The following is a 24,219-nucleotide window of genomic DNA, read 5'->3' on the forward strand; positions in this document are numbered from 1 at the left end:
GAGGATGGAAGAGTCCTCTGGAGATTGCCTAGTCCACCTCCCAGCTCAGAGGAGGGTGAGCAAGAGCAGCTGAGTTTTGAATGTCTTCAAGGATGAAGACTCTGTAACCTCTCTGGGCAATTCGTACCAGTGTTTGACCACTCTTGGAGTAAAAAAGCTTTCTTTAATGACTTAAATGTAGGTGTTTTCATAGAATCAACCAGGTTGGGAGAGACCTGCAAGATCATCCAGTCCAACTTAGCACCCTGTCCTAGCCAATCAACTAGACCATGGCACTAAGTGCCTCAGCCAGGCTTTGCTTCAACACCTCCAGGGACAGCGACTCCACCACCTCCCTGGGCCGCCCATTCCAATGCCAATCACTCTCTCTGCCAACAACTTCCTCCTAACATCCAGCCTAGACCTCCCCCACCACAACATGAGACTGTGTCCCCTTGTTCTGTTGCTGCTTGCCTGGCAGAAGAGAACAACCCCACCTGGCTACAACCTCCCTTCAGGTAATTGTAGAGAGCAATGAGGTCAGCCCTGAGCCTCCTCTTCTGCAGGCTGCACACCCCCAGCTCCCTCAGCCTCTCCTCACAGGGCTGTGCTCCAGGCCCCTCACCAGCTTCGTCGCTCTTCTCTGGACACATTCCAGTATCTCAACATCTCTCTTGACTTGAGGAGCCCAGAACTGGACACAGCACTCAAGGTGTGACCTGACCAGTGTTGAGTACGGTGGAAGAATAACCTCCCTTGTCCTTGTGGCCACACTGTTCCTGATCCACGCCACGGTGCCACTGGCTCTCTTAGCCACCTGGGCACACTCCTGGCTCATGTTCACCTGCTGCCAACCAGCACCCCCAGGTCCCTCTCTGCCTGGCTGCTCTCAGTCACTTTGTTCCCAGCCTGTAGTGCTCCTTGGGGTTGGTTATGGCCAAAGTGTAGAACCTTGCACTTAGCCTTTATAACTCTCATCCCATTGGCCTCTGCCCATCCATCCAGCCTGTCAAGGTCCCTCTGCAGGGCTCTTTTTTATTATTTTTAAAGTGTTTTCTTTGTTTAAGCTTATCTCAAATATATAGATCAGTCTGCTTGTAAATCTTAAGTTATTTTCTTTTCCCTGTGCTCATTTTTTTGTTTCTAAACCTCCCAAAATAAAACGAAGGAGCTACAAATGCCACAACACCTGAGGACACCCACTGTATACACAGGTTTGCTGCCATGCACATTTCACTGGAGGTTCTATTGCAAGAGAAACAAACCCTCTGCAAAGATCAAAGCAGATGCTTGGTTTTAAACACTGATATATTTTTAATGCTTTTTTTGTCCAAATAAATATGATGTAGTGCAATATTTTGTTTGTAACAGGTACATTTAGTTTCCTATTGAAGACCTGTTGAACACCTGTATCTGTCCTTAGCTGATTGAAAGCCAGAGTCCTGTTAGAGCATTACTCATTGGAAGACTGGACAGGGCTGGGTGATAGACTGGACTGGATGATCTTGGAGGTCTCTTCCAGCCTGGTTGATTCTGTGATTCTATATATCACGATTAAAGCTCATGATCTGCAGGTTAATATTACTGTAATTTGATTCCAGTTTTCCTTTAAAATGGTCTAGGAGCTACAGCATTAACAAATGACATTGGTCTATTGAGTTGAGAGAAGCACTCACCTTCACCCAGTGCTTTTTCTGGCAGCCCAGTAACTACAGGTAAAAATTCTTACTCCTGTGTTTAGATAGGTGTTATCAGTCTTATTCCTCAGAAACCCTTGCTTACTTGTTGTGGCTAATTATTCCTTGTCCTAAAGAGGCTGCCTCTGAATAAGGAATTGGAAAGAGTCAACATAGTTCAGAAATACCTTTTATGGAATGCTTTCTAAATGAATTTGTTACTCTATTCAAGCCAGAGATAGTTTATTTCTGTAATTACAATGATTTTTAGCTTTTGTCATAGTAGTTTGGGATGCCTTCTTTACTGTTTTACAGAATGCTTTGCTGTCAGAATAAGTGATTCCTTGGGCAAGTGTAGTTTTCATTTTTATGTACCTAGCTTAGTAGCCATGGTTTCTACAATCTGTGGTTTGATAGCACTGTGACAGTGCAGGCAATATCTGTGCTAGTTAAGAAATCACTTAGTGCTCTCTGACTGAAAACAGAGTGAGACATGCCCAACCTGTTGTACTGCATTCATTTGGATGACTTGCCCCAAAACTGATTTGACACATCAGTAAAGAAGAAATATTGAAGAAACTGGATCTAGTTTTTGTGATGCCTCTGCCTGCCCAGCCCTGCTGAACAAAATGTTTCCATACAAAAATGATTTACTGGATAGGTTAATAATTGTGTGGTATGAATGCAAGAGTTAAATTTCATTAAGAGGAGAAAGCAGGTGATGCCATCCAATAGACAATATAGAGAGCTGTTGTGGATGAGGTAAGATTTCTTCTCTGTATGAAATATGAACTACTTTGAGAGTGTTAAGAAATAGGAGATAAGAGTGGAGAGGGATTGAGCATCTTGAAACCATCATTAAAATGCTCTACAGCCAGAAGTTGTGTTTGGAGATTCTTTTCCTATGCCTGTTCCTATTGCTTTTCTTGGTAATTGTCTCAAAGAAAGGATTTAGGTAGAGTTTCAGAGTGTTTCTGTTTTATATTGAACACTACAGAGAGTGTGTAAGGAGATACTAAGGTGCATGGTGGTACTCAGCCCTCAAAAGGAGTCTCTGGGTCCTTCAGGGCCAGGATTCGAAACAAAGCCTCATATTCACCTGGAAGGCATTAACAGATCTGTCCCTATACCCAGGAGTGAGTCTAGATGTACTGTTGCCTCTCTCAAAATGTTGTATATTTTTAACAATAATGTTAGCTCATCTTAACTGTACACTTTGCATTGTGCATTGTTTCCTTTCATTGATGCTCTTGGTGTGACTGCTTTCTGGCCAGTAAGTGGATGCCATCATTAAAGCAGTTATACTTCCTTTGCAGGCAAAACCTCAGAGAAATCTCTGCAAGGAGATGTTGGAACTGACCCAGAAGTTGCCTACTATTACATAACTGTTAGCCAGTACATCAGGTACCATCTTTCTGAATTGCCATCCCATACCACCTCTGAATTAATGTTTGCAGTGGCCTGTTCTGGTCAGCTTTGGCAGTTGTAACAATTTGAGTGATACCAAATGATTGTATTTTATTAATCTTATTTTTTCACTCTCTATAGGTGTTTATCTATAAGAAAAGAAGGGTCAGAGAAAGTAATTTTGACTTGTTTCATGTATGTGAAAATTCATGTAAAATCATATAACTTATGTAATCCTTAACAAGGTCTCTGACTTGGCAAGGTGTCCATAGGGGATGCTGTTCTGAGGGTATACCTAATTAGCTCTGCTGCAGCAGCAGCAAATGTTTATGGATATGAATTTATGGATCCTGTTGCTGCCACTGTATAAGCAGGTTGTGTATTACTCACTGAAGTTTTGGTCAAGCACAGAAGGCTGCTTGCATAATTAAAGTTGCAGCGTCTGCACAGTACTCGCACATCTAATATTGTGCCTGAGTATCTCTGTTGAGCTTCAAACCACCACAGAATGAAATTGAAAATACAAAGCAGTTCAAGCAAAAATTCCATTAAGGTCTGTGAAGAACACAGGATACTCTGAGGTTTCTGCTGCAAGGACATGATGACAGTGTTTTTCCTACTTAACATGAAAGTTGTAAGAGGCATGTTACAGTTGGGTGATGGAAAGGCACATAAATCTATATGGATAAAATATGAATAAGCAGTTAGCTTCTGCAGAAGAAAGGATGTAGGCTGTAAACTCCTTGGAAAGCTGTTCTCCCATGCCACCAAATTGTTTAGATCATGGAGTATTCTTTATGGGGTATAAGAGCTGGAAAAGCTAGCCCAGCCATATATTCATGTAAGGGAATAATTAAATTATAGAATCAGCCAGGTTGGAAGAGACCTCCAAGATCATCCAGTCCAACCTAGCACCCAGCCCTAGACAATCAACCAGGCCATGGCACTAAGTGCCTTATCCTCAAGCTACACCAGGGGAAATTTAGGCTTGAGGTGAGGAGAAAGTTCTTCCCTGAGAGAGTCATTGGACACTGGAATGGGCTGCCCGGGGAGGTGGTGGAGTTGCCGTCCCTGGAGCTGTTCAAGGCAGGATTGGACGTGGCACTTGGTGCCATGGTCTAGCCTTGAGCTCTGTGGTAAAGGGTTGGACTTGATGATCTGTGAGGTCTCTTCCAACCTTGGTGATACTGTGATACTGTGTGATACTGTGATCCAGGCTTTGCTTGAACACCTGCACAGACAGCGACTCCACCACCTCCCTGGGCAGCCCATTCCAATGCCAATCACTCTCTCTGACAACAACTTCCTCCTAGCATCCAGCCTAGACCTCCCCCAGCACAACTTGAGACTGTGTCCCCTTCTTCTGTTGCTGCTTGCCTGGCAGAAGAGCCCAACCCCACCTAGCTACAGCCTCCCTTCAGGGAGATGTAAACAGCAACGAGGTCTGCCCTGAGCCTCCTCTTCTGCAGGCTGCACACCCCCAGCTCCCTCAGCCTCTCCTTACAGGGCTGTGCTCCAGGCTCCTCACCAGCTTCATCACTCTTCTCTGGACACATTTCCGTATCTCAACATCTCTCTTGAATTGAGGAGTCCAGAACTGGGCACAGTACTGAAGGTGAGGCCTGACCAGTGCTGAGTAGAGTGGCAGAGTACCCTCTCTAGTCCTATGAACTCTTGGCTTTTTGGAAAATAAAGGCCTGGTTTGCATTAAGATGGTTCAGCTGCATAATTTCTTCCCCAAAAAAACCCTTTGGATCAATTTTTCTGCATCTTACAGGAAAAACAAAGTGTAATATTTCTGGTTGCTGATGCATTCTATATTTGAGTCTTTATTGGAGGGAAAAAAATAAGGTGGGGGAGATGACATTCTAGTACAAATATTTAGGGAATGCCTTGTTTATTTGCAGGACAAATATTATTAAACAGATTTGAAAGAGAACCATCCAAAGATGAATTTAGCAGTGACAGAAGAAGTTTCTGCAAAGGAGCCCCTCTCAGCAAGAAAAATCATACTGCCTAAACAGATGCTGTTCAGTGAGATGACTGATCTTGAATCTAGTAAGATCATATTCCTCAGTTATTTAGACTGTAGATTTAATTAGACTTATTTTAGTCAAGAGAAACTTGAGTACTGCAGTAGTCTTCTGTGCTGGATCCTTCTTGTGTGCTTTGTGCAAATGGCAGTGCTGGTTTACGAGTGGCTGTTGCAAATCTGTACCCAGCCTCCCACTTGGGGCTGTCTGTGGCAACACTGCATTGTCCCAGGGAAAAACTTTGTGTGGGTGAAAGCTGTGTGGCAGCAGTGAAACACCATGGCTGATAGGGGGAGAATCCAGGGCCACTTCTTGGAGCAAGAAGTCCTGAGGTGGCCCCCTAGGCTGTGAGGTCTAGGGGGTACCTACGCAAGCCACAGAGCCTAGAAAGAGTCCCCAGCCCCCTCCCCTAGAGTCTAGGGGACTCTTTCTAGTCCCCCAGAAAGAGTCATGGTGCTACTCTGATAGCACCATGGCAATTTTCATCGACCGCTTCTGCACAGCAGGGAGTTTAGTTCTGTGAACCCAATACAGGAGGAAGAAAATTCAGAGACTGGGGACAATCAGGATGGTGGTATCATGATACACAGGGGTCTCTGCTGCAGCAGACCCCAGCCCACTTTGAAAGTAGAAGGTGGGTGAGCAAGCGATACTTTAGGGTCCCACCAAGGGCAAGGTTCACTACTACTCTCTGGGCCTGAACGGAGCTCAGTGCAGGTGTACCAGTGATGGGAGAGGTCAAGCTCTGAGTGGGCTGTGAAGAGGGTAGCACTACAGAAGCAATTCCTGTACAAGAAGAAGGGTAGAACTGAGCAAGGATGGGCAGGCTGGATGATGTAACTGCATGCTTTAGGAGCTACACACCTCTATATGGTTCAATTACTCAATCATACCACTGTTTGTCTGGTAGGTAACAGAAATACATTGGTCAGGGATTTTCATCAGGAAACAAATACCATGGTTTAGCTGCCCTGTCTGTGGAAAGCTTTCCAGGCAGGCTTGAGAAAGGTAAGATTAAAACCCTAGTGTGCTTTCTGTCTGTTCCTCATTTCTTTCACCATAAGCAGTGCAAGAATTCACCCGTTTAAATGATGCTTTCATTGGCGTGGCTTGCATTCATTTGTGTTATGTTCTTTTGCCCTTCTCTGCTGAGAGGCCACCTAGCTGTTGGTTGTTGGACATCCTTAGGTGCAGGAAACAAACAGCACAGAAGTTTAAAGGAGCTTCTGACAGTCCATGTTGAGCAGTTTCATGGTCAGTCTGGGTGGCCCCAGAAAGCTGGGAAAGAAGGGCAGGCAGGGTCTGGTCATAAGCAGAAAACACTGTCAAGCTTCTAGGCTTGCTGAACAGTTTTACAGTTGGTTGGCTTGTTTGTTTGCTTGTTTGGGGGTTTATTGAGTTTGTTTGGGCTTTGGTTTTGGTTTGTTGGTTTGTTTTGTGGTGGTGTTTGGTTGTTTTAGTTACTTCACAGAATAAAGGGGCAGCGTGTGGGAAGGTGGGAAGATGATACTGGCAACATCACCTATAATTCAGGGTTGCATGGCCACACGACAGGGGGTCTGAAAGCTGCTTGGATGAAGACTGTTGGCACAAAGTCTGGGAATCGTGCAGAGCTTCAGGCATGTCTCATCTTATGCAGAGCCAGAGAGCAGCCTGAGGGCTACAGCAAACCAGTCAGACTCAACTAAATGTGAAACTATTTATGGGAGGTTGTTTTCTCTTGTGACTTGTGGATGTTGTCTCTTGTTCACCCTATCAGTTTGCACTTAAATATAGCTTTCCAAAGCTTTCAAATCTGCTGTGTTCCCAGAGGAATGTCTGTTCCTGGCATGTCCTCCTGCTCTTTTATCATACTGAAAATCATCTCGCCCATCGAGTGTTAGTAGTTTCTGGTAGATGACCTGCAGTTGATTGATAAATACCAGACCCCTCCTCTCTGCCTTCAGATTCAGGGCACTGTGGTTCATTTGATCCTGCCTTTTAAAATGCCTTGTGCCTCCAGAGCACTTACCATGATCTTGAAATGCATTGCAAGGTAGAGGATGTAGGACGTTTGCCTTTCTTGCAGCTTGAGGCAGGTGGTACTGGAATCACAGGAGCAAGTGCATGCAGAAGTGGTGGCATTGCAGCATGTGACACCTACATGTATCTAGTTCTCATGTGCCTACTTGTCATGGACAGTGCCTAAGAGAATGCACCAAAGCTGTCAAGATCAAATGCTGGTTTTGCATTTACTCTCCAACTTAGCCAAATACTGTACTTGCAGGGAAACTTTCTCAAGAGAATCTAAATAATTAGGCTAAATAGTGTCCCTAAGCAACATTTTAAATAGAGATGCACAACTCTTTGACTTCATAATTACTAACTGATCCAGGTACAATAAACAACAACTTTCTTGCCTTTTAAGTAGAAATTTGCCATCTTTAAAGAAACTTGATTCTGTATGATTTTGCTCTGTAACCAAGCCTCTCACCTGCATGATTCTTTTAATCATTCAGAACAGCAATACATTTATACGTTTGTTACTGCAAATGTGCCATGGCTAATAGCTAAGACTAATGGAGCTGTTATCTCTTAAGTTCTGTTACTGTCACTTCAGGTCAGAGAAGTCAAAGGTCTGGTATTTTAAGGGATTTGGCATGTCTAGATAAAAACATTTTGCATTCCATGCATGTTCAGTCTTCAAAGATAACTAGGGAGGAATATGATAAAACCCGGATCACAGGCTCACAGGATGTTAGGGGTTGGAAGGGACCCAAGGAGATCATCAAGTCCAACCCCCCTGCCAGAGCAGGACCACACAATCTAGCACAGATCACAGAGGAACACATCCAGACAGGCCTTGAAAGTCTCCAGGGAAGGAGACTCCAGAACCTCTCTGGGGAGCCTGTTCCAGTGCTCTGTGACCCTTACAGTAAAGAAGTTCCCCCTTGTGTTGAGCTGGAACCTTCTGTGCTGCAATTTCACAGTATCACAGTATCACCAAGGTTGGAAGAGACCTCACAGATCATCAAGTCCAACCCTTTACCACAGAGCTCAAGGCCAGACCATGGCACCAAGTGCCACGTCCAATCCTGCCTTGAACAGCTCCAGGGACGGCGACTCCACCACCTCCCCGGGCAGCCCATTCCAGTGTCCAATGACTCTCTCAGGGAAGAACTTTCTCCTCACCTCCAGCCTAAATCTCCCCTGGCACAGCCTGAGGCTGTGTCCTCTTGTTCTGGTGCTGGCCACCTGAGAGAAGAGAGCAACCTCCTCCTGGCCACAACCTCCCCTCAGGTAGTTGTAGACAGCAATAAGGTCTCCCCTGAGCCTCCTCTTCTCCAGGCTAACCAATCCCAGCTCCCTCAGCCTCTCCTCGTAGGGCTGTGCTCAAGGCCTCTCCCCAGCCTCGTCGCCCTTCTCTGGACACGCTCAAGCATCTCAATGTCCTTCCTAAACTGGGGGGCCCAGAACTGGACACAGTACTCAAGGTGTGGTCTAACCAGTGCAGAGTACAGGGGCAGAATGACCTCCCTGCTCCTGCTGGCCACACCATTCCTGATGCAGGCCAGGATGCCACTGGCTCTCTTGGCCACCTGGGCACACTGCTGGCTCATGTTCAGGTGGGTATCAATCAGCACCCCCAGATCCCTCTCTGTCTGGCTGCTCTCCAGCCACTCTGACCCCAGCCTGTATCTCTGCATGGGGTTGCTGTGGCCAAAGTGCAGCACCCTGCACTTGGAGCTATTGAACACCATCCCCTTGGACTCTGCCCATCTGTCCAGGGGGTCAAGGTCCTGCTGCAGAGCCCTTCTGCCCTCCAACCCAGCCACATCTGCCCCCAGCTTGGTGTCATCTGCACACTTGCTGATGACTGACTCGATGCTCTTTGCTCCTGTCCTATCCCAGGGAGCAAGTGAGCAGAGCCTGTCCCCGCTCTACTGCCCCCCAGCCCTCAGATGTTTATAAACATTTACTAAATCATAAAATCACAGAATCAGTCAGGGTTGGAAGGCACCACAAGGATCTTCTAGTTCCAACCCCCCTGCCATGCCTAGGGACACCCTACCCTAGAGCAGGCTGCACACAGCCTCAGCCAGCCTGGCCTTAAACACCTCCAGCCATGGGGCCTCAACCACCTCCCTGGGCAACCCAGTCCAGCCTCTCACCACTTTTATAGTGAAGAACTTCCTCCTCACATTCAGGCTGAATCTCCCCACCTCCATCTTTGCTCCATTCCCCCCAGTCCTCTCACTCCCTGACAGCCTAAAAAGTCTCTCCCCAGCTTTTTTGTAGGCCCCCTTCAGATCCTGGAAGGCCACAAGAAGTTGACCTCACAGCTCCTTCCTCTCCAGACTGAACATCCCCAACTCTTTCAGTCTGTCCTCATAGGAGAGGTGCTCCAGCAGATCCCTGTCCCTCTTAAACTGATACCTCTTTGGAAAAGAATGTAATTTGTGTCATTACTTTGCATGGCAGCTTACCTTTATTTTTGTTTTCTACTTGTTCTAAAGCCTTTTTCAATTACTGATCACAGAAACATTTGATAGCAGCAAATCATTGTTTTTCATTGATACAATTGCTTCCTGAGCACTGCAGTTTCTCAGGCAGAATTCTGTCAGTGATTTAAGTTTTGGGGGTTTAAAACTCAAGTTACTTTAACATACAGTAATGCTACTTGATAGTTTTCCTCTGGGAATCCCACCCACTGTGTTAGCTGCAAACAGCACATGAAGAATGCTGTTCTCATAGCTCCAACACTCGTAATGCTGTTCCACCCAAACTAACCTCAACGTGACAATAACTTCTAATCCACCAGTGGGGTAAGTAATGAAATGATGTTTCTGTGCCTCTGATTTTAAAGTGTTTCTTCCACATTTATCTTTATTTTACTCAGAACAGAAATAGTCATACAGAGATAAAAAAGACAGGTGTTCAGTCTGCAAAATGACTTCACTGCTGATTGGCTCTGAATGGGTGGTGTAAAATTCTGTTAGTGCTGTCAAGTGGAATGCAGAGTGCGAAGGGATCCATCCTCCTAAGCAAAGGAGAAAACTGGATGACATTAGGTTAAACATTAATGACAATGTCACTAAAATGAAATCTTTTTAGTGCTGCATGTCTTCTTAGGTGCATTGTAATTTTAAGCCAGAAACCATCCTAGAAATTCACCCTAGTGTGACAGCAGGATTGTTTTTAGACACTATCAATTTATTCATGCCTGTGCATGGATAGCAAAATTCTGCAAGTGTCCCAAGTGCTGGGCCCCATCCTCTTTAACATCTTCATAGATGATCTGGATGAGGGCATGGAGTCAGTCACCAGCAAGTTTGCAGATGACACCAAGCTGGGGGCAGATGTGGCTGGGTTGGAGGGCAGAAGGGCTCTGCAGCAGGACCTTGACCACCTGGACAGATGGGCAGAGTCCAAGGGGATGGTGTTCAATAGCTCCAAGTGCAAGGTGCTGCACTTTGGCCACAGCAACCCCATGCAGAGATACAGGCTGGGGTCAGAGTGGCTGGAGAGCAGCCAGACAGAGAGGGATCTGGGGGTGCTGATTGATACCTGCCTGAACATGAGCCAGCAGTGTGCCCAGGTGGCCAAGAGAGCCAGTGGCATCCTGGCCTGCATCAGGAATGGTGTGGCCAGCAGGAGCAGGGAGGTCATTCTGCCCCTGTACTCTGCACTGGTTAGACCACACCTTGAGTGCTGTGTTCAGTTCTGGGCCCCCCAGTTTAGGAGGGACATTGAGATGCTTGAGCATGTCCAGAGAAGGGCGATGAGGCTGGGGAGAGGCCTTGAGCACAGCCCTACGAGGAGAGGCTGAGGGAGCTGGGATTGGTTAGCCTGGAGAAGAGGAAGCTCAGGGGTGACCTTATTGCTGTCTACAACTACCTGAGGGGAGGTTGTGGCCAGGAGGAGGTTGCTCTCTTCTCTCAGGTGGCCAGCACCAGAACGAGAGGACGCAGCCTCAAGCTACACCAGGGGAGATTTAGGCTGGAGGTGAGGAGAAAGTTCTTCACTGGGAGAGTCATTGGACACTGGAATGGGCTGCCTGGGGAGGTGGTGGAGTCGCCGTCCCTGGAGCTGTTCAAGGCAGGATTGGACGTGGCACTTGGTGCCATGGTCTGGCCTTGAGCTCTGTGGTAAAGGGTTGGACTTGATGATCTGTGAGGTCTCTTCCAACCTTGGTGATACTGTGATACTGTGAAGTTGTGCCATCATGATACAGCAGGATTTTTTAATGTGCTGGGAATCTTTGGATAATTTCTTCCCTAATGTTCTTCTCTCTCATTTTCATACTGCAGCTGCTACTGTTTTGTACCAGCTGCTCAGATGTATACCAGGTTTATCAACTGCTTCCTGGGTTTTCTTTGTGCCTGAAAAGTTGCCTATCTTTCCTATGTGCATTTATTGGTCCAGTACAGTCCAATTTATGTTGCTTCAAATCCTTTTCTGTCATTCCACCAACATTACTATTATGGGTATCTTTATAAGCCCTGTGTTCCAAATACTTCATTATTCTTTGTCCTTATGTGTGCCAGGTGTAGTTAATTGAAATGTGTGGCATGGATTCAGTGTTGTCTCATTAATTTGGTATCTCCATGAATTGGTAGCCTGACTGCATTTATATTCCTGTGGAAACTCAAAAGGTAGGGTCAGGTATTACTGCTTCATGTAGCTGGCCCCATTGCCTACACATAGGTGAGTGGAGAGAGAAGTCCTGTCCCAGCATCAGCTGTTCCTCTCCTCCCGTAATAGGATGGAGGCAGAGACTCTTCCCCTGTTTGCAAGGGAAGTTTGCTCTATCCTGGGAAGTCCAGGTGTTTGACAGCTCTGGGTTGGTATCTACTGCTTCAGGTGGGATACAGCTGCCTGAACGTAGCCTTGTGGTGCCTCCTGAGAGTCATTGGGTGCCCACAGGTATCTCATCAGCTCCATATGTCACCTCTTCTTGGGTGCCTGGGTAGGAACAGCAATGTCAAAGAAACAGACCACGCAGGAACATACAAAGTGTCTGTTCATCTGCAGCTACCCTCTGCCTCAGCCCTGTCACAACCCTACCTGGTTAGATACTTGCATGACCCTGTGACTTCTCTTGTCTTTGGCTCTTGTGGTGGTCCAGCCCTGGCTGGACCAAAGCCACTCTATCACTGCCCTTCTTAGATGAAGAGGGACAATACAAGAAGCCCATGGATCAAGCTAAGAGCAGTAAAGTGAAAGCAAAGGGTGCACAGAAATGAGAGCAAACAAAGATATTACTCTCTACTCTTCATCAGTAGACAATATCCGTCAGTAACTCTGGGAAGCAGAGTTTCAATATGCTTAGCAAGGGCTCTGGAGGCCAGATGCCATCAGCTAATGCCCACACACACTTCCTTCTTTCACTTAGCTTTTGTGTCTGAGCTGATGTCATATGGCACAGAATACCCCTTTGGTCAGTTTGGGTCAGTTGGCCAGGCCCTGTTCCCTCCCAAGATCTTGTCCACCCCTCAGCCTGCTGTTGGCGGGGAGGGTGTTGAAAAAGTGCAGCCTCAGTTCTGTGTGAGCAGTGCTCAGCAGCAGCCAAAGCACTGGTGTGTTATCAACAGCCTTCCAGCTACTGCCAAACACAGCATTACAAAAGATGCTACGGGGAGAGCTAAGTCCATCTCCACCGAGCCCAGTGCAGCTCTATAAATCCAAAGTAATTGAGCTGTTCAAGAACAAAGTGGATCACAAAGGCTGTTAAAGGCAAATATTGTCTGAAGGTAAATCACTCATGGTCAGAGGAGCTGGGGCTGTGAAGTTTATTTTCCAGGGAAGATTTAATGACTCAGAAAGACCTTCTTGAGGATGCATTACAACAGAGGTTCTTTGACAAAATTCTCCTACAGCCTCCTGGCAATCTGCAACCTTCCTCGTACTAAACCAAGAGGATAAAGAAAGGACAGGCTGTAAATAAAGAAGGGACAGGCTCTTGAGGCAATCTGGACCTCTCTGAAAAGTCTCTTCACACAGGTTTCTGAGGGCTGGAAACTTCTTGGGCAGGAAAACCCCAACTGGTTTGGCTCTCTGCTGGCAGACTGGCTGGCTCTGCTGGTCTCTCTGAGACCCCATACCCAGCAGCTGAGGGGGACTGGCAAGTTACTGGGGCATTCGACAAGTGTAAGGCCTTACATAACATCTGGGGCTTGCACTCCCTAACTGCTTTCTGCCTTTCCTGGTGCAGGAAGATGGATGGCTTCCAGCTCAAGCAGCTGCTGGAAAATTCTTGCTAAGAAAGAAGAAGTAGAGACTTAAGTCTGATACAAACTCTAGTGATGGGCTGGAGCCAAATCACAGAATCAGTCAGGGTTGGAAGGGACCACAAGGATCATCTAGGTCCAACCCCCCTGCCATGCCCAGGGACACCCTACCCTAGAGCAGGCTGCCCACAGCCTCAGCCGGCCTGGCCTGGCCTTAAACACCTCCAGCCATGGGGCCTCAACCACCTCCCTGGGCAACCTCTCACCACTTTTATAGTGAAGAACTTCCTCCTCACATCCAGTGTGAATCTCCCCACCTCCAGCTTTGCTCCATTTCCCCTAGTCCTGTCACTCCTTGATAGCCTAAAAAGTCCCTCCCCAGCTTTTTTGTAGGCCCACTTCAGTCCTGGAAGGCCACTTCTAGAATCTAGAAAGGCCACTGTGCCTGTTGTCTGTGATGGATGCAGAGATGCTCCTGCTATTGCCAGGCCAGTGAGTGGTGATTCAGGAATCCTCAATGCTTTCCTTGATTGTTCCCTCTTCACTGTTCCCAGCAAAGCTCAGGGTAAAATCAGAGCTCAGCACCAAAGCCAAGTGAGCATGGTTAGTGTTAGGAGAGGAGGCCCTGTAAAGAGAATGGAGATAGCAGGTGCATCACTGCACCACCCATGGAAATACTCTTAATAAACTTGTTTAGGTATAAATTTCATGCTGGACTGGTGTAGTTTTGACTAAGAAGAACACACCCCACAATTAGTATTAGGTTGATTATTAGTGACAGCCTAGGTTGAATTTGAAAATGTATCCTAAAGGTGAAAAGCAGCCCTTGGATTATCAGCCTTTTCTGGATCAGCTCTAGGAGCTGTAGGCTTCTTCAAGCACTGTTCTGGGCTCCTCGATTCAAGAGAGGTGTTGAGATACTGGAGTGTGTCCAGAGAAGGGCAATGAAGCTGGTGAGGGGCCTGGAGCACAGCCCTGTGAGGAGAGGCTGAGGGAGCTGGGGGTGTGCAGCCTGCAGCAGAGGAGGCTCAGGGCAGACCTCATTGCTGTCTACAACTCCCTGAAGGGAGGCTGTAGCCAGGTGGGGTTGGTCTCTTCTGCCAGGCAAGCAGCAATAGAACAAGGGGACACAGTCTCAAGTTGTGCCAGGGCAGGTCTAGGCTGGATGTTAGGAGGAAGTTGTTGGCAGAGAGAGTGATTGGCATTGGAATGGGCTGCCCAGGGAGGTGGTGGAGTCGCCGTCCCTGGAGGTGTTGAAGCCAAGCCTGGCTGAGGCACTTAGTGCTGGGTGCTACTTTGGACTGGATGATCTTGGAGGTCTCTTCCCACCTGGTTGATTCTATGACTCTATGATTGTTGAAAAGGTTTTGTTTTCCTTCATTTCTCGTATTTGAATTTGGTAACTCCCCCATCACCACACACACCCCTTTGCTAGTGTTCCTATGTCTCTCTTTATTCGTTGCTATTCCTAAGGCTTAGATTTTCATGGGAAAAAGACTTGGAATGGGGAAACAGAAGAAGGCCCTTGGGAGGATTTGTGGTGTTTGATAATGTTACACCAGCTACTTTAAAAAGCTCTTCAAGTGGTTTATTTCTGGCAGAAATTGAGGAGTCGGAAGAAACCTTTACCCACTAAGGCTCGAGATGTTCTGCCTGGTCTGTTTCTCTCTCCACTGCATACTTTATCTTCTGCTGGTGTCAGTGGAAGGCTTCATCATGCACAGCTTATTTCACTCTCTCATTCTGAGATCTGGGTGTCACTTTGCATCTTTATAAATAAACCATCAGTTTTCACAAATGAATCATCTGTTGTTGGAGGTAGTCAGATTGTTTAAATGGCATCTCAGTTAAAAACTGCAATCTTTAAACTTCCATTTGTATTTTGGACCTGCTGTAGCTACAGTTTATGTCTAAGGAGGTGTTTTGGAGGTCTCTTCCAAGCTGGTTGATAGTCTGATTCTATGAAAAGAAGAAACAGGACCAAAAGCCTAACTGACCAGAAGTTCTAGCAGAGACACACATATTCTCATTGTTACTATTTGTGAGTCTTTGTGTAACTGCAGGGTGGAGGAGTCACATTTTTTGGCTGCTGGGATCTGGGCCCTGCTGAAACACAGAATTCAAGCAACCTAAACCTCCAGAGCCAACTGGTGAAGTGCAGGGAAACAGCAGAATGGTAGGCTATGAATTGCTGCTTGTGTGCCCACAACTCACCTGGTTTTCTGGCTGCACTGGTCATCTCAGAACTACTCTTGCTCTCTGCAGACCTTGCTATGAACCCTACTGAAGTCTGTCTCATTTCTGCCTATCTTGATATTTGTCAGTGTGGTAGGCTGTGGACATCTGATGACATACATCTCAGGGTCTGCTTTCAGAGCCATGCATCTCAGAGCCTACTTTTGCCTGTGATATTTTAATAGTTCTCCTTGTTGTATTAAGAGCACATAATAGAGGCTTTGCTGATCCTCTTTGGCAAAGGACACTCCTTTGGGCTCAGTACTGTGCTGGGAGACATCCAAGGTTTTGCTTCAGTCTCTTTCTTGGAGAGAGCCCTCCAGGAGCAGTCACACACCTCATTCCACACTCAAAATAGCAAAGTTCTTCCTGTGGAAAAGTAAACTCTCCCAGTTCCCAAGGAAAGAAATGCTACTGAATAGTAGCGTGTGGGCTTCAGTATCATGCCTATGACAGAGGAGGCAGACTTCAAAATACAAACCAAAGGATTTAAATATTGCTTAAGAAAAAGTTAACAAATGTGATAGGTTAAACAAGAGTAAAAGCATCTCCTGACCAGCACCACCAGTTTGGCTGAGGGTGGGTTAAGAGGCAGGATGGGCTGCTTTGAGAGAGCAGAAACGCAAGAGAGGCATAGACCATAGGGGTGCCTGGGGTTGCAGGGTGCCTGGCTCAAATGTGATGTCTTATGTCCTGTTGAATCCCACCCAGAGAGTCCATGGAATGTGTCTCAGAGAGTTTAATACAAAGGCTTTAAACAAACTCAGTGATAAAGAGAGAAGGGTAGAAGGTGCAGGGATCTTTACTGGAGACTGCACTCTTGCATTTAGTACCTCCAGCAAGACTTTGCTGTGAGCATTTGCTTCCCCAGTGTGCTGCATACTCGCTGAAACCAGTTTTCTACTGCACTCCCTTTCTTCACATCCCTTGTCAGAGCTGTTTCTGGACTGAGGCTGGCAAAATGCTACTAACTGGTGATTGCTACTTAAAGACAAGGACAGATGATTTGATATTTCATAACAAACATTTCAGAGGATTTGCTAAAATGAAGCTTCGCTCCCAGCCAGCTTTCCCAGTCACGCAGTTCAGTTTGCTCTTGCCTTTGCTTTCATGCTGACAGCATTGTATGACAGCCTAGGTTTAAACTCTGAATTTGCCAGAGCTTGGCTGCATTTCTATTTGAAATATCACAGTATCATCAGGGTTGGAAGAGACCTCACAGATCATCAAGTCCAACCCTTTACCACACAGCACAAGGCCAGACCATGGCACCAAGTGCCACGTCCAGTCCTGCCTTGAACAGCTCCAGGGACGGCGACTCCACCACCTCCCCGGGCAGCCCATTCCAGTGTCCAATGACTCTCTCAGGGAAGAACTTTCTCCTCACCTCCAGCCTAAATCTCCCCTGGCATAGCTTGAGGCTGTGTCCTCTTGTTCTGGTGCTGGCCACCTGAGAGAAGAGAGCAACCTCCTCCTGGCCACAACCTCCCCTCAGGTAGTTGTAGACAGCAATAAGGTCTCCCCTGAGCCTCCTCTTCTCCAGGCTAACCAATCCCAGCTCCCTCAGCCTCTCCTCGTAGGGCTGTGCTCAAGGCCTCTCCCCAGCCTCGTTGCCCTTCTCTGGACACACTCAAGCATCTCAATGTCCCTCCTAAACTGGGGGGCCCAGAACTGAACACAGCACTCAAGGCGTGGTCTAACCAGTGCAGAGTACAGGGGCAGAATGACCTCCCTGCTCCTGCTGGCCACACCATTCCTGATGCAGGCCAGGATGCCACTGGCTCTCTTGGCCACCTGGGCACACTGCTGGCTCATGTTCAGGCGGGTATCAATCAGCACCCCCAGATCCCTCTCTGTCTGGCTGCTCTCCAGCCACTCTGACCCCAGCCTGTATCTCTGCATGGGGTTGTTGTGGCCAAAATAGACATTGGTCCTTTTACCAGTAGTTACTGTACTTGTCAGGTTTTATTCAGAGTTTTAAAACATACCTTCTGCCCTGGGCCAGACACAGGCTGTATGGTTGAAGGGCTGTTGCTCTCTGTTTACATACTCTCAAGCTCAGTGGCACCAGATCCTGACAAAGCCAACCCTTTGGTACTTCTGTGCTATAACTAATGCTGCTGTCCTGTACATGGTAGCTGGTTTTAAGATGAATCTGAAAGACCTTGAAGCTAATTACTCAGCTATTATGTGGCATTTATGTTATCATGGCACAGTGCTCACGTGGTTGGAAATTTCTCTGGAAGTGCTAGCAAGGCTTTGTTTTCCAAAGTGCAAAGTCCACCTATGAGTTCTTTCCTGGTAGGGACAAGCTCCAGCACTGCTCTCTTTTCAAGTGCTTGGTGGTTGCAAGTCACCTCTAGTTAGATACATCAGTGATGTATTAAAGGGTTTTATTGCTCCCTCATTTTCTTCTGACAGTAACTCCATAAAAGGCTTTTTCAGAGTAGTAAAATGGTTCCAATCATCCTTTCATTCAGTTTTGCGGTCTCTTTCTTCATTTCAGTGATTAAGGACTTGGCAGGGCTAGACTACTTCTTTGATTTGGAAGACAGCTTGGTTTGGAACATCCCAAAATAAATTATGTCCAGAAGTCTCCTCTTTGTCTGTTGCGATTTCCAAGCAATTTTCATGGCTCAGTTCAGGACTGCCTAATAGAAGAAAATGGAGCAATAATGACTGCCCACAGAGCTTCTATCACAGCAGTTATTTAACCAGCTGCAAAATCATTTAAGCAACAGGCAAACTTTTCAGCAAATTCTGGGCACTTTGAGCCAGACACTCACCTTGAACTGAGCACTTCAGGCCTGCGGCAGTCAGGCAGCTGCCACGGCTTTCTCATGGGAGAAGCAAGGACATTGTTTGCAGCCCTACCTGTCTGAGGTGTGAAGCTTACCCCTGTCGGTGCTGCTTAGTGTGCTGGGTGTCATGGCTTCCCATCACTTCTGGGAATCTTAGCTGTGTGCTCCTTCCAGGGACTGAAAAAAGGAGATGACAGTACACATTCCTCTGAGAAACCCACTTCAGACCTCAGTCTTGGCCCTGGCTGTGCAAAGCAGGCTGATAGCTGCCCTGACAAAGCAACTGAGTGTGGTGGTTTGGCTGTAACCTGCCCCCCCACACTTTTGGCATTGCCCCAGCTAACTCAGACGGGCTCCAGGAATATAAATGAAGCTATTTATTTACAGCAGCACAATATACAAGCAGCTATTTACAATATATACAGTTATAGACAGAAATATACAAAGGATAAACAATACAGAAGCACAACTCCCCTCCCAGAAACCTGAGTCCCCAGGAGGGGTTCTCAACCACCCCTGCACCTCCCCCTGCCCCTCTCAACCTTACCCCAAATCCTGAGAAAGAATAGAGGTGCAGCCAAGAGGTTAAGAAGGAAGGTTAGTGGCAGTGAGGTTAAGGAGATGTGGCTTGGTCTGAAGGCAAAAGCAAAGTGAGAACAAAAATGGAGAATGTTATCTAATGTTTACTTCTTGTTCCCATACTTGTCAGCAGGACTGTGAGAGAAGAGACACAACCATGTTTTCCTTACATAGCCAATTATCTAGTTCTTTTCACCAAAACATTCTAGCCTGCTTCAAACTAGCACACTGAGATTTCCTACTCATGCAGGGGAAAGTTCGACAGAGGCACCCCAGCACATCTCCAGCCAGCTGCCAGCTGCCAGCACAGGGAGCGGGGTGGCTGGAAGAAGCAGCTGATCTCTGCCCTTCGCCTGGCTGGTGCAGCCCTGCTGGTGCCTGCTGCGGGAGGAACTTGGGAGGGGGCTGAGAGGCTTCCATCAAGATGATTTAAAACCATAGCTGAAATAGCTTTGACTCTGTATTGTGACAAGTGTCCTCCTTCAGTCTGAAGTTTTGTAAAACAGGAAAATGTGAGGCAGGGCAGAGTGAGATCTCCTTCTGTGATCAGGTGACTGCTTGGTGGATGTGGGGAGCCTGTGGATGTGGTCTATCTGGACTTCAGCAAGGCCTTTGACACTGTCCCCCACAGCAAACTGCTGGCTAAGCTGTCAGCCCGTGGCTTGGATGGCAACACTCTGTGCTGGGTTAGGAACTGGCTGGAGGGCCGGACCCAGAGAGTGGTGGTGAATGGTGCCACATCCAGCTGGCGGCTGTCACTAGTGGTGTCCCTCAGGGATCAGTGCTGGGCCCCATCCTCTTTAACATCTTCATAGATGATCTGGATGAGGGCATGGAGTCAGTCATCAGCAAGTGTGCAGATGACACCAAGCTGGGGGCAGATGTGACTGGGTTGGAGGGCAGAAGGGCTCTGCAGTGGGACCTTGACCCCCTGGACAGAAGGGCAGAGTCCAAGGGGATGGCATTCAATAGCTCCAAGTGCAGGGTGCTGCACTTTGGCCACAACAACCCCATGCAGAGATACAGGCTGGGGTCGGAGTGGCTGGAGAGCAGCCAAACAGAGAGGGATCTGGGGGTGCTGATTGATACCCACCTGAACATGAGCCAGCAGTGTGCCCAGGTGGCCAAGAGAGCCAGTGGCATCCTGGCCTGCATCAGGAATGGTGTGGTCAGCAGGAGCAGGGAGGTCATTCTGCCCCTGTACTCTGCACTGGTTAGACCACACCTTGAGTCCTGTGTTTAGTTCTGGGCCCCCCAGTTTAGGAGGGACATTGAGATGCTTGAGCGTGTCCAGAGAAGGGCAACGAGGCTGGGGAGAGGCCTTGAGCACAGCCCTACGAGGAGAGGCTGAGGGAGCTGGGATTGGTTAGCCTGGAGAAGAGGAGGCTCAGGGGAGACGTTATTGCTGTCTACAACTACCTGAGAGGAGGTTGTGGCCAGGAGGAGGTTGCTCTCTTCTCTCAGGTGGCCAGCACCAGAACAAGAGGACACAGCCTCAGGCTGCACCAGGGGAGATTTAGGCTGGAGGTGAGGAGAAAGTTCTTCCCTGAGAGAGTCATTGGACACTGGAATGGGCTGCCCGGGGAGGTGGTGGAGTCGCCGTCCCTGGAGCTGTTCAAGGCAGGATTGGACGTGGCACTTGGTGCCATGGTCTGGCCTTGAGCTGAGTGGTAAAGGGTTGGACTTGATGATCTGTGAGGTCTCTTCCAACCTTGGTGATACTGTGAGATTACCTAGGCAGAGTGGAGAGCTACAAATAGGGCATGTCAGACGCCACAGCCTGCAGAGCATCTCCTTCTGTTTTACAAGTATAGCCAGAGAAAACCAGATATTGCAAAACAAACTCATAACTACACTCTTTAGAGGGTGTAAAACTTTGAACAGTTTATTCTGTTGACTAAAAAAAGGCTATTGATTTGCTCAGAATTAAAAATGTATTATGTCTAGGTCTGATGTTATCACCATTTTAGTTAAAGTCTTTGTCATCTCAAGGCAAGACAAACTCACTTAGTGGTAGTTATTGAAAGTTACTTAGGCTTTCAGCAGATTGGCAAAACTCTGCATGGTTTGGAAATAGGAGGCTAATGGTAGTCTTGTAAGGCCAAATAGAGTTAGTTAAGAGTGGGACTTTGTGGAGAATGTGAGTGCACACTTGCCTGAAAAATATGCCCAAACCCAGTCAAGCCTTCTGGCCATAGGCTGCCCACGTTTGGAAGACAAAAGTGTAAAGGTTTGCTCAGGCTGTGCAGACTCTGAACTGCAGATGTCTTGCATGTGGAGGGGTCAATGCTGAAGCATTTCAAGCCTGGCTTCTGTCTTAGTCCTTGTAACCACCTATGTGGTTGTGTGATTTAGGAAGGCAAAAGTCACAGGCTGCCAAGTCTAGTCTATGGGAGAGTCTGAATAGTTGGGTAGTGTTTAGTAGCCAGGAAAGTGAAACACACCATCTATGGCACAGGGTTTTTTTTCTGGTACTTTTGTTGTCCTAGGAGGTGCCATTATGCCAGTAAAGATGGTAAAACATTAATGGTGTTTGCCAGAATAAAGAGGTTTTGTGCAGTCTTGTAGATAGAAACTTAAATTCTTCTTCTAATTAGAGAGCTTTGTAGAAGACAGGCTGAGGGAGCTGGGGTTGTTCAGCTAGGAAAAGAGGAGGCTCCAAGGAGAGTGAGTAGCAACTTCCAGTACCTGAAGGAGCCTACAAGAAGGATGGGGAGAGGCTGTTTACAAAGGCCTGTGGTGATAGGACAAGGGGCAATGGCTTCAAACTAGAGAAGAGTAGATTTAGATGGGATGTTAGGAACAGTGTCTTTACCATGAGGGTAGTGGAACACTGAAACGGGTTGCCCAGGGAAGTGGTTGGGACCCCATTCCTGGAGATACTCAAGGTGAGGCTCAGCAGGGCTCTGGGCAACCTGATCTAGTTGAGGATGCCCTGCTTACTGCAGAGGGGGTTGGACTAAATGACCTTTGGAGGTCCTTTCCAACCCAGACCATTCTGTGATTCCTGCATTGACATGTGTAGCCAATAAACAAACCCTATGCTGTTAGACAGCATAGGCCATTCAGTGAGAATGGAACAGCACTGGAAAAGTAGCCAGGAGTGAAAGAAACAGAAAGAGTGGATTAAAAAAAAGAAATCAACTTGTGTTAGGAGTAACTTTGCCTGACAACTCACGCCTGCCCTTGCAGAGGATTGCCTCACAACGTTGGCCAAAAGTTCCTGTCTTGCTCAAGCAATTCTGTGGTTTCTGGTTTTCTTTTTTTTTCCCTCCCAATCCCCTGATGCAGTTAAAAGAGTTATCTTGGGAGGCTAAAGTGATTAGTATAATTGTTTATTAATGCACTCTTATTTTAATGTACTTTTAGAGGTTATATGCTTCAGAATGATGATCAATTACAGTAGCTTCAATTAATGTCACTACAGCTAAAGGGATGTCAGCATTTCTATTAATACAGGGCAGTTTTCTGGGCTTTATAATTGAAACTGTAAAATAAGATGCTGAAGCTTAGAAGACAAGGGTCCAATCTATTTTCTGCAGTCAATATTCCCTTTACTCTGATCAAATTGATAGATATATTGAATGTAATGAGAGGAAAAGAAGAGAATCGTCTGAAGATACAGGTCCCAACTCACAGAAATGGAAGTATGCTAAGGTTAAGCAGAAAAAGAGGTACAGAGAACAGTGATGCAGAGACAGTCAGATGGACCTGACAGTAGTGCAGGCTATGGATAGCTTGCTAACTGGGCTCATACATTTATCATGTACAAGCAGGGCCTGCTGCTGTCTGTTTCAGCCCATCCCCCTTGTTTTCTGATGGCCTATGGCATATGGTTAACTGTGTATCAAAACAATCTTGATTTTCTTAAGACATCAGAGAATCACAGAATCAACCAGGTTGGAAGAGACCTCCAAGATCATCCAGTCCAACCTAGCACCCAGCCCTAGACAGTCAACCAGACCATGGCACTAAGTGACCAATCCAGGCTTTGCTTCAACACCTCCAGGGACAGCAACTCCACCACCTCCCTGGGCAGCCCATTCCAATGCCAATCACTCTCTCTGACAACAACTTCCTCCTAACATCCAGCCTAGACCTCCCCTGGCACAACTTGAGACTGTGTCCCCTTGTTCTGTTGCTGGTTGCACAGCAGAAGAGACCAACCCCACCTGGCTACAGCCTCCCTGCAGGTAGCTGCAGACAGCAATGAGGTCAGCCCTGAGCCTTCTCTTCTGCAGGCTGCACACCCCCAGCTCCCTCAGCCTCTCCTCACAAGGCTGTGCTCCAGGCTCCTCACCAGCTTCGTTGCCCTTCTCTGGACACCTTCCAGCACCTCAACATCTCTCTTGAATTGAGGAGCCCAGAACTGGACACAGCACTCAAGGTGTGGCCTGAGCAGTGCTGAGTACAGGGGCAGAATAACCTCCCTTGTCCTTGTGGCCACACTGTTCCTGATGCAGGCCAGGATGCCATTGGCTCTCTTGGCCACCTGGGCACACTGCTGACTCATATTCAGGTACTCTCTACCAGCACTCCCAGGTCCCTTTCTTCCTGGCTGCTCTCAGCCATTCTGTCCCCAGCCTGTAGTGTTGCTTGGGGTTGATGTGGCCAGAGTGCAGAAACCTGCACTTGGCCTTGTTCAACCTCATCCCATGTTACAGTGCCTACCACAACAGGGCTTTAATTCTTGGAGATGCTCAGAAGGTGCTTACACACAAAGGCAGATGAGCTTGTAATACAAATAAGCAATCTTAATATTAAAAATCAGATTCCCTACCTAAGGAGTTGAGGGTAGAAAATGCTGCCCCACTTTTAAAACCAGTGCTATGGCTGAATTTGAATCTTCGTGTCAGATAATTAGTTGAACATAATTCTGAAGCACTTAGGTAACAGCAAAAGAAAGGGAACAAGCTAACTATGCCTGCCTGGCATGCTGAAGTGTTTCAAAGGTACTGCCAAAGGACTTCTAGATGAAACCAGCCCAAGCTTTTAGAAAAACTTAGTAATTTCCCTCACAGGAGAAATATGCAGAGAGAATGATTATTTAATGTGTCTTCTTACCTATTTTTTTTCTCCTGAGCTTAGAAGTAATGAAAATAGTAACAGTTGGGGCTGTTCAGTCTGGAGAAGAGGATGCTCCCAGGTGACCTTCTTGTGGCCTTCCAGCATCTGAAGGGGGCCTACACAAAAGCTGGGGAGGGATTTTTTAGGCTTTCAGGGAGTGACAGGACTGGGGGGGATGGAGCAAAGCTGGAGATGGAGAGAGTCAGCCTGGACATGAGGAGGAAGTTGTTGA

At 47.2% G+C, this 24,219-nt stretch overlaps 1 long non-coding RNA gene across 2 annotated transcripts; it reads left to right on the forward strand.

Annotated features, from left to right (window-relative positions):
* The first annotated feature begins 467 nt into the window (after nucleotides 1-467).
* On the forward strand, nucleotides 468-5,050 carry LOC135183284 (uncharacterized). 2 transcript variants are annotated; one of them, XR_010305480.1, is made up of 3 exons: nucleotides 468-1,694; nucleotides 2,972-3,059; nucleotides 4,970-5,050. It is a non-coding gene; the product is annotated as an uncharacterized LOC135183284 (long non-coding RNA). The 2 variants fall into 2 exon arrangements; XR_010305479.1 differs by lacking the exon at nucleotides 4,970-5,050 and having other exon boundaries at nucleotides 2,972-3,520.
* The last annotated feature ends 19,169 nt before the right edge of the window (nucleotides 5,051-24,219 follow it).

Source organism: Pogoniulus pusillus, chromosome 18 (assembly GCF_015220805.1).
Source record: "Pogoniulus pusillus isolate bPogPus1 chromosome 18, bPogPus1.pri, whole genome shotgun sequence".
In the NCBI taxonomy this organism is placed as follows: domain Eukaryota; kingdom Metazoa; phylum Chordata; class Aves; order Piciformes; family Lybiidae; genus Pogoniulus; species Pogoniulus pusillus.